This window comes from Brassica oleracea, chromosome C1, assembly GCF_000695525.1.
Source record: "Brassica oleracea var. oleracea cultivar TO1000 chromosome C1, BOL, whole genome shotgun sequence".
NCBI lineage: Eukaryota > Viridiplantae > Streptophyta > Magnoliopsida > Brassicales > Brassicaceae > Brassica > Brassica oleracea.
Window position 1 is genome coordinate 20,465,348 of NC_027748.1, and position 11,078 is coordinate 20,476,425.

The following is an 11,078-nucleotide window of genomic DNA, read 5'->3' on the forward strand; positions in this document are numbered from 1 at the left end:
TCTCTCTCTCTCTCTCTCTCTCTCTCTCTCTCTCTCTCTCTCTCTCTCTCCTCATTACATGTCGCCCTTCAAGTCTCTTCATAGCCCATGAGGCTCTCATCATGTTCTCCTTTGAATCTCGTTCGAAATGTCTTTCGTCTCGTTGCAATCAAAGTTTCCGTTAAGATTTTACGAAGAAAACAAGTAAGGAGTTGTTTTCTTATAAAACTTATAGTCAAACGCCGTGTCAACAAGGGTTTACCCAAAACCAACAAATTTTCAACAAAATAATTTGAACTCTTCATTTCGTAAGACCAACATTATAAAAACATACTTTGGAGAAATCAACGATTTTCCGGAAAAGTCGTAAAAACACATTAGTCGTGAAACGGTTCGAAGCAACCTAAAACATGACGAATGACCATTTATGAATTGAAATAAGAACAGGCCCGGAATATAATGACGGTTTAATCGACTTGAATTAAAATAAGAATGGGCCCGTAACTGGCCCCGAACAGGCCCGTAATATAATGTAAAGTTTCGAAGATAAACATGGATTTTGGAAAGATATCCCCAAACGGATAAACTCTAATCATGGCGGAAAATAATAGACCGCCGGCCTTGGAGGCATATATAAAGAGGACCTAGGAGAAGAGGACAAGGGACATAAATTTTTTAGCAACTTTAGCTCTTTCGTTTTTGTTATCGAACTAAGACTCAACTAGGTTTAAGGTTCTAGGTGGTTAGAAATAGAGAACTCAATGACAGCTCTTGCGGCCGAAGCTTTTACAAGATGTTATAACAATCACTACCCTCTTACACAGATTAGAAATAACATCATCCTCTCTTTTCTCTCGATTTCGTATTGTTTACTTTCTTTTTCATTCATAGTTTGATACTTGTCGTTGGCTTCGTAGAAATTTGGATCCTCAAGGAAAGTTGAGATTTCTTTACTTTCCTCTATTAACTAAAATTGATAGTGCGAATTTCGGTTCCCACAGAAGAGCCAATATATTATCTCCTTAAGCTATTGGGACATCATTTTCTTCCTTCAAGCGCTGCCCGATATGACACAATGCTGGTTGATATGCTCCAATTAAGCTTTTCATAGCGTCAGCTGTAATACTTAGAGATCGAATTCACATGGACTTGATTACACAATAGACTATAGGCTATCAGATTAAAGCTAGGCAACAAATAGAAAGCATGAAAGACAGTTAATTAAACTGTTGTAAAACTATGGAATAAAAGCACTATATCTAGGAAAATCAATCAAGTAATTTAGAATTGCAGTTAACAGATTCCATGGTTTATGAAGAACAATTCTATAACTCAAATCACTGCAATCAATCAATCAGTTTTAGCAGTAGAAAATATTTATGTATAGATTCTAGAATCCTAAATTTCTCTACTAATTCAAAAAATTAAGAAAATAATTAAGATCATGTTTGATATTTTCACTAAATCCCTAAACCAAATTTCTTGGTGAATTGTTATTTAGCTCATAAAGATGAATCCTTGCTACTGTCAAGTTTATCATAACGCTCTACAGAGTATGGTATGAGATTGGTACATAACGTCTTGCTACAGAGTATGGTATGAGATTTACGCTCGATCCAAGATCAACCAGAGAGCACGAGAAGACTGTTCTACCAACCTGCAAAGAGAGAACAAACTTGCCCGGATCACCCAGTTTCCTGATTGTCTTGTTCTGAAGCACTGCGCTGCACTCCTTAGAAATGATCATGAAATTGCTGTCCTCAGATATTTTCCCGGAGATCAATCCCTTCATCAGGCTGCGCATAGAAAGCATCATTTGGATCACATCAATAAAGGGAAGGTTGATGATCAAGTCCTACAGCATCTTCTTGCATTTCATCTCCTCTCAATCCTTACGAGTAGCTTTTGCCGGAACAGGATATGTCGGTTCCCACAGAAGAGCCAATATATTGTCTCCTTAAGCTGTTGGGACATCATTTTCTTCCTTCAAGCGCTGCCCGATATGACACAATGCTGGTTGATATGCTCCAATTAAGCTTTTCATAGCGTCAGCTGTAATACTTAGAGATCGAATCCACATGGACTTGATTACACAATAGACTATAGGCTATCAGATTAAAGCTAGGCAACAAATAGAAAGCATGAAAGACAGTTAATTAAACTGTTGTAAAACTATGGAATAAAAGCACTATATCTAGGAAAATCAATCAAGTAATTTAGAATTGCAGTTAACAGATTCCATGGTTTATGAAGAACAATTCTATAACTCAAATCACTGCAATCAATCAATCAGTTTTAGCAGTAGAAACTATTTATGTATAGATTCTAGAATCCTAAATTTCTCTGCGAATTCAAACAATTAAGAAAATAATTAAGATCATGTTTGATATTTTCACTAAATCCCTAAACCAAATTTCTTGGTGAATTGTTATTTAGCTCATAAAGATGAATCCTTGCTACTGTCAAGTTTATCATAACGCTCTACAGAGTATGGTATGAGATTGGTACATAACGTCTTGCTACAGAGTATGGTATGAGATTTACGCTCGATCCAAGATCAACCAGAGAGCACGAGAAGACTGTTCTACCAACCTGCAAAGAGAGAACAAACTTGCCCGGATCACCCAGTTTCCTGATTGTCTTGTTCTGAAGCACTGCACTGCACTCCTTAGAAATGATCATGAAATTGCTGTCCTCAGATATTTTCCCGGAGATCAATCCCTTCATCAGGCTGCGCATAGAAAGCATCATTTGGATCACATCAATAAAGGGAAGGTTGATGATCAAGTCCTACAGCATCTTCTTGCATTTCATCTCCTCTCAATCCTTACGAGTAGCTTTTGCCGGAACAGGATATGGCACCTTGGGTGTGTATTTGCAAACAGGAACAGGCTCAGTGCGTGGTTGAACAACCTCAGCAGGCTGTTCTGTTTCAGAAGGATCAACCTCGACAGACTGTTCCGTACGTTATCAGCGGCTGGAGCATCTGAAGGCGATTGCTCTGATTCTTTATGTTTCCCTTATTCGGCTGCTGTGAAGTTCTTTGGTACTGGATCAGTCAGTTGTCTTCCACTCCTCAACCCAACTGCATTGCACTCCTTAGGATTTTTGTATGTCTTTCCAGGAAGCCTACCTTGCTGCCTCTTAACACTCTCGACAGTTTGAGCAATCTGAACATCCATCCACCCCATGTGGCTGGCGACATTGTCGTACTTGGTACTCAGGTCGTTGAACATGTTATTCATCCTGGTGTTGATGTCCGTTGTGACTTGATTCAGTGCCTTGCCTTGAACCTGCTGACCTTGCAAGAGCTGCTGCATCATCATGTCTAGGCTTTTCAGCTCATCCTGTGGAGCAGCGGCAACTATCGGAGCAGTCTGCGGGTTGTTTTGCGGTTTAAAGTTCTGACGTTGATTTGCTGAGTACGAATGTTCGTCCTGAGAATTTCTGAGGGTAGGACTTCTGATATCCCGTGTTTTGTGCCCTGTCAGGATTGTCTGCTTTGGTGTTGTTACCAAACAAATGTGGATTGTTCCTGACGTTAGGGTTTGGGTGATAGTTGTTAAACTGCCATCCTTGCCCATTGACATAACTCACATCTTGCTGGTCCTCTGCGGGCTTATAAGTATCCAATGCAGTGTCCTTGACGCTCTGCTCTAATAATGAATCTTCCATGATGAAAATCGGATTCTGATTGCTTATAATCAACTGGTCCATCTTGGCTGATAGCTCATCCATCCTTGAAGTGCCGACGCTGCTGACTTTCATTGAGCGGTCAGTGTCTGCGTTCTTATTAGCTGAGCTTGCAGCCATATTCTCGATCAGTGCAAAAGCTCCTTCAGTCGCTGAGTCATGAAATTTCCATTACTCGAGGAATCGAGTTGGTTTCGCTCTTCTAAGGTTTCTCCATCATAGAACACTCCCAAAAGGTATTCGTTGTCGAGCCCATGGTGAGGGCATTCCCTACGGTAGGTGTTGAAGTGCTCCCATGCATCACAGAACGGTTCATCATGGATCTGTTTAAACGTGGAGATCTTGTTCCTCAAGGCAGCAGTCTTTGCCTTCGTGTAGAAGTTGCTCAGAAAGGCTGATCAGACCTTCTCCCATGTAGTCAGAGAGCCAGTCGGGAGAGAGTCTAACCATCTAGTGGCCTTCCCGTCAAGAGAAAATGGGAACAATGAGCACTTGATGTAGTCTGGTGGCACACCATTCGCTTGAGTAAATCTGAAAACCCTTTCAAAGTTCTCAATATGGTCCACTGGTATTTCAGCCGGGAGACCATTGAACATCTTCCTCTGCACTAAGGTGATGAAAGCGGGTTTGATCTCGAAGTCCTGCATCTGACATAGAGGAGGGTTGATGGCAGAGCGAGTAGTAGGGAATTTTCGAGGTAGGTTGACTTCTCCTATCGGAACGCCTTGTTGTTGTTTCTGCTGTGCGGCAAGTTCAGCTGCAGCCTGAGCGGCTTGTTCGTGTGCGTTCATTGTTTGCTGCATCTGCTGCTGCATGAATGCCATAGCTGCAGCGAGATCGTCTTGATTACCGTGATCACCCATTGTGGTGTTAATCGGTCTTGGTTGTTGTCTGTTCGTTTGTTCTAATCTTGCAAGTTCGTCTTTGCTAAGCGTATGTAATGGTCCTTGTGCGTTTCTCCAAGTATGTCTACTGGTCATGCACCTGGATCATTAGCTGCAACATGAAGATTAGAGCAAGTTAGATATCTTAGACTGAATATTGAACAGAAAAATAAAGGTAAAAGATATGGTCCCCGCCGCAATGGCGCCAAAATTTGATACGCTAAAAATGAATCCTTGCTACTGTTAAGTTTAACAGTTGCAATTGTAATATTTGAGATTCAATCCAGAGGATCAATTCACACTTTATTCCTATGAGTTCAATATTAAGTTAAGAACAATTATGGGTTTTGTGAAGATATGAAGTGAATGAAGAGGAAGAGGAGTGCTTGTATTTATAGTTTAAATCCTGCCGACATACCGAGGAAATTCCGACGGAATTCCGACGGACAAAACTAGTTCGTCGGAATTTCCTCGGAATTTTGTAAAATCCCCCAACGGCTCTCCAACGGCTATAATATTTCCTCGGAATTCATCGGTTTTTTCCGAGGAACAGAGTTTTCCTCGGAATTTCCTCGGAATATTCCAACGGACTGTAGTTTCCTCGGAATTCCGTCGGTATATTCCGAGGAAATTCCGAGGCAACCCAATTTTGTGTTTCTTCGGAATTTCCTCGGAAATTCCTCGGTATATTCCGAGGATTTCATTTTCCGTCGGAATGTCCGTCAGAATATCGCTGTTTTCTTGTAGTGGGATACAATCTAGAACTCGGATAACTCGACTGGGACAGCCCACTTTCGTGGTGATGTTCCCTTTGCGAATCGATCTTGCTACCTAAGCTTTCGCTTGGAACAAGATGCGATGGCAAGCCTTAGAGATCAAGTCCGATAAATTCACTCAACACCCTAATATCTACTTTCTCTGACTAGGGTTGCTAAGCTCATTCATATGATGTCAAGTTATATTCCACACGGTTAGTGAGTTGATTAAACTTAAGTTCGAACATTAGGTGATCAAGTTAATGCAAGCAATAAGAGTTATATGAACGAAGACACAAGGAAGTCGCTTATATATGTTTAGCTCGTGTAATCAACACCCAAATACCTTAGGTGAGCTAGCCGACTACTCAATCATAATGCAAAACATCAAAAACATGATTTCTGAATAATACTGCATAAGAAATAGAATAAGAAACAAAGGGTTCAAGATGATCTTATCTAGATGAGAGATGAAGCCTTCTCCCTTACAAGTTGCAAATCGCCAAATCAAGTATAGGTTTCTTGCAAAAACTAGCGTAGAAAATAAAATAGATTAGATATGCTTTTTATATGGAGGCGCCGATAGGTTAGAGGGAAAATAGGGTAGCTAAGGCAAAACCCCAAAATATCTTGGAGGTTTCCTTATTTGTCGAGAACAGTCACTCGGCTGTTCCGCTGTGGGAACAATCTTCGGGGCGCTCCGCCTGGCTGTTCCGCGTGTAAAGACTCCAAAATGACATCTTTCTTCATGCATCCTCTTTTCCACTCTTCTACCTACTCGAGACCTGAAATGACTACAAAAGGACTAGACAAACTCGATAAAGACTGAAAAACCTTTGGAAACATATACACTATGATGTCAAAAACACCATATATCACTCTTACACAGATTAGAAATAACATCATCCTCTCTTTGCTCTCGATTTCGTATTGTTTACTTTCTTATTCATTCATAGTTTGATCACTTTGATGGTATGCTTTATGTTACCTCCTCCCTAGTGGTTAGTGATTGTGTTTAAGGTTAATCTAGATGGTATGCTTTATGTTACCTCCTCCCTAGTGGTTAGTGATTGTGTTTAAGGTTAATCTAGATGGTATGCTTTATGTTACCTCCTCCCTAGTGGTTAGTGATTGTGTTTAAGGTTAATCTAGATGGTATGCTTTATGTTACCTCCTCCCTAGTGGTTAGTGATTGTGTTTAAGGTTAATCTAGATGGTATGCTTTATGTTACCTCCTCCCTAGTGGTTAGTGATTGTGTTTAAGGTTAATCTAGATGGTATGCTTTATGTTACCTCCTCCCTAGTGGTTAGTGATTGTGTTTAAGGTTAATCTAGATGGTATGCTTTATGTTACCTCCTCCCTAGTGGTTAGTGATTGTGTTTAAGGTTAATCTAGATGGTATGCTTTATGTTACCTCCTCCCTAGTGGTTAGTGATTGTGTTTAAGGTTAATCTAGATGGTATGCTTTATGTTACCTCCTCCCTAGTGGTTAGTGATTGTGTTTAAGGTTAATCTAGATGGTATGCTTTATGTTACCTCCTCCCTAGTGGTTAGTGATTGTGTTTAAGGTTAATCTAGATGGTATGCTTTATGTTACCTCCTCCCTAGTGGTTAGTGATTGTGTTTAAGGTTAATCTAGATGGTATGCTTTATGTTACCTCCTCCCTAGTGGTTAGTGATTGTGTTTAAGGTTAATCTAGATGGTATGCTTTATGTTACCTCCTCCCTAGTGGTTAGTGATTGTGTTTAAGGTTAATCTAGATGGTATGCTTTATGTTACCTCCTCCCTAGTGGTTAGTGATTGTGTTTAAGGTTAATCTAGATGGTATGCTTTATGTTACCTCCTCCCTAGTGGTTAGTGATTGTGTTTAAGGTTAATCTAGATGGTATGCTTTATGTTACCTCCTCCCTAGTGGTTAGTGATTGTGTTTAAGGTTAATCTAGATGGTATGCTTTATGTTACCTCCTCCCTAGTGGTTAGTGATTGTGTTTAAGGTTAATCTAGATGGTATGCTTTATGTTACCTCCTCCCTAGTGGTTAGTGATTGTGTTTAAGGTTAATCTAGATGGTATGCTTTATGTTACCTCCTCCCTAGTGGTTAGTGATTGTGTTTAAGGTTAATCTAGATGGTATGCTTTATGTTACCTCCTCCCTAGTGGTTAGTGATTGTGTTTAAGGTTAATCTAGATGGTATGCTTTATGTTACCTCCTCCCTAGTGGTTAGTGATTGTGTTTAAGGTTAATCTAGATGGTATGCTTTATGTTACCTCCTCCCTAGTGGTTAGTGATTGTGTTTAAGGTTAATCTAGATGGTATGCTTTATGTTACCTCCTCCCTAGTGGTTAGTGATTGTGTTTAAGGTTAATCTAGATGGTATGCTTTATGTTACCTCCTCCCTAGTGGTTAGTGATTGTGTTTAAGGTTAATCTAGATGGTATGCTTTATGTTACCTCCTCCCTAGTGGTTAGTGATTGTGTTTAAGGTTAATCTAGATGGTATGCTTTATGTTACCTCCTCCCTAGTGGTTAGTGATTGTGTTTAAGGTTAATCTAGATGGTATGCTTTATGTTACCTCCTCCCTAGTGGTTAGTGATTGTGTTTAAGGTTAATCTAGATGGTATGCTTTATGTTACCTCCTCCCTAGTGGTTAGTGATTGTGTTTAAGGTTAATCTAGATGGTATGCTTTATGTTACCTCCTCCCTAGTGGTTAGTGATTGTGTTTAAGGTTAATCTAGATGGTATGCTTTATGTTACCTCCTCCCTAGTGGTTAGTGATTGTGTTTAAGGTTAATCTAGATGGTATGCTTTATGTTACCTCCTCCCTAGTGGTTAGTGATTGTGTTTAAGGTTAATCTAGATGGTATGCTTTATGTTACCTCCTCCCTAGTGGTTAGTGATTGTGTTTAAGGTTAATCTAGATGGTATGCTTTATGTTACCTCCTCCCTAGTGGTTAGTGATTGTGTTTAAGGTTAATCTAGATGGTATGCTTTATGTTACCTCCTCCCTAGTGGTTAGTGATTGTGTTTAAGGTTAATCTAGATGGTATGCTTTATGTTACCTCCTCCCTAGTGGTTAGTGATTGTGTTTAAGGTTAATCTAGATGGTATGCTTTATGTTACCTCCTCCCTAGTGGTTAGTGATTGTGTTTAAGGTTAATCTAGATGGTATGCTTTATGTTACCTCCTCCCTAGTGGTTAGTGATTGTGTTTAAGGTTAATCTAGATGGTATGCTTTATGTTACCTCCTCCCTAGTGGTTAGTGATTGTGTTTAAGGTTAATCTAGATGGTATGCTTTATGTTACCTCCTCCCTAGTGGTTAGTGATTGTGTTTAAGGTTAATCTAGATGGTATGCTTTATGTTACCTCCTCCCTAGTGGTTAGTGATTGTGTTTAAGGTTAATCTAGATGGTATGCTTTATGTTACCTCCTCCCTAGTGGTTAGTGATTGTGTTTAAGGTTAATCTAGATGGTATGCTTTATGTTACCTCCTCCCTAGTGGTTAGTGATTGTGTTTAAGGTTAATCTAGATGGTATGCTTTATGTTACCTCCTCCCTAGTGGTTAGTGATTGTGTTTAAGGTTAATCTAGATGGTATGCTTTATGTTACCTCCTCCCTAGTGGTTAGTGATTGTGTTTAAGGTTAATCTAGATGGTATGCTTTATGTTACCTCCTCCCTAGTGGTTAGTGATTGTGTTTAAGGTTAATCTAGATGGTATGCTTTATGTTACCTCCTCCCTAGTGGTTAGTGATTGTGTTTAAGGTTAATCTAGATGGTATGCTTTATGTTACCTCCTCCCTAGTGGTTAGTGATTGTGTTTAAGGTTAATCTAGATGGTATGCTTTATGTTACCTCCTCCCTAGTGGTTAGTGATTGTGTTTAAGGTTAATCTAGATGGTATGCTTTATGTTACCTCCTCCCTAGTGGTTAGTGATTGTGTTTAAGGTTAATCTAGATGGTATGCTTTATGTTACCTCCTCCCTAGTGGTTAGTGATTGTGTTTAAGGTTAATCTAGATGGTATGCTTTATGTTACCTCCTCCCTAGTGGTTAGTGATTGTGTTTAAGGTTTCCATGTTGCCGTTTGTGCTTCACTTGCCGTTGTGCTTCACTCCAAAGTGTCTAATTTAATTAGTTAGGTAGAAGATAGAAAATGTCATTTCATGTAATTTTCTCTTACATTAGTGATAAGCAAACACACAGGTATCAACCATCCCAAAAGCGATTTTTTCTTTTGCTTCAGTCAAATTCTTTTTATTTTTATTTTATTAGCTAGCTTCATTATAAGTATACCATTCACTAAAATATTAATCAATACCATTAAAATAAAATTATCTCTATTTTGGCCCTTCTATTATCCTATCATAATATTTTTTGCCATTGGTTTCTCAAAAGGAATTATATCCTTCATTAATGAAGAACATTTTCTTAATATATTTTTGCGCAGTCCTATCGATTCTTATATGAGGATATTTAGAGAAACTTTATTGCGGTTTCGGGAAGGGGTTTTTAAAAAAATAACAGGAATTAATTAAATGTAAACTAAATTAAAATGGGTGATACCGTTCCTTAATCTGTGGTTTGCAAATCGGTTTCTTAATGAAAGAAGGAAACAAGTGTAAGACAACACCATTTTTTTCCCTTTTCCCTTTTTTCTTTCTCGGTTCTTTCTTCTTTTTCTTGTTTTCTCCGTCATCTCTCTTCGGTTCTTCGACATCTCAGAGGACGACGATGGTTTGTTCTTCATCGATCGATTGAAGATCGGAAATGATGGTTTGTTCTTCGTCTTCTCTTCGTCTTCTCTTGGTCGATTGATGGAAGGTGAGAGTTGATGGTTTGTTCTTCGTCTTCTCTTCGTTCTTCGTCTTCTTATTGATGGAAGGTGAGAGTTGATGGTTTGTTCTTCGTCTTCTCTTCGTCTTCTCTTGGTCGATTGATGGAAGGTGAGAGTTGATGGTTTGTTCTTCGTCTTCTCTTCGTCTTCTCTTGGTCGATTGATGGAAGGTGAGAGTTGATGGTTTGTTCTTCGTCTTCTCTTCGTCTTCTCTTGGTCGATTGATGGAAGGTGAGAGTTGATGGTTTGTTCTTCGTCTTCTCTTCGTCTTCTCTTGGTCGATTGATGGAAGGTGAGAGTTGATGGTTTGTTCTTCGTCTTCTCTTCGTCTTCTCTTGGTCGATTGATGGAAGGTGAGAGTTGATGGTTTGTTCTTCGTCTTCTCTTCGTTCTTCGTCTTCTTTTCGTCTTCTCTTCGTCGATGGTTTGTTTCTGAGGCAGAGTTTGTCGATTGATGGAAGATCAAAGTCATGCATCAAGAAAGGAGAAGCTGAGATTCAACAATCACAAGAAGAATCAAGTCTTCTTCAATAAAGGTCAGGTTCATCTTACTGTTTCTCTGTTCCATTGTATTCAAAGTTCATAGCTTTTTGTTAGGACCAATGAACATAATTGATTAACATCAATTAGCTCCTTGTGGATCAATACTTTTGGTTTAATTTAGTTGATTAACACAACATTATTTTGTTTGATAACACTTGAGGAAGGTATCTGAAAGAGACAGGACACAACATGGAGCACGAGTGGAAGAGAATGATTCTCAACTGGAGATTATACAGAGCAAGGCTCAACTCTCTATATAATTTGTAAAGTATAAACCACTAACTGGAGATTATATTGTTTTGCTTGTCTTATTTTTTTTATTAAAGTGTATCTTGTCTCAGGTTATTTTTTACTTTGCCTTTGCAGGGATAAAGTGACTACAGATGGT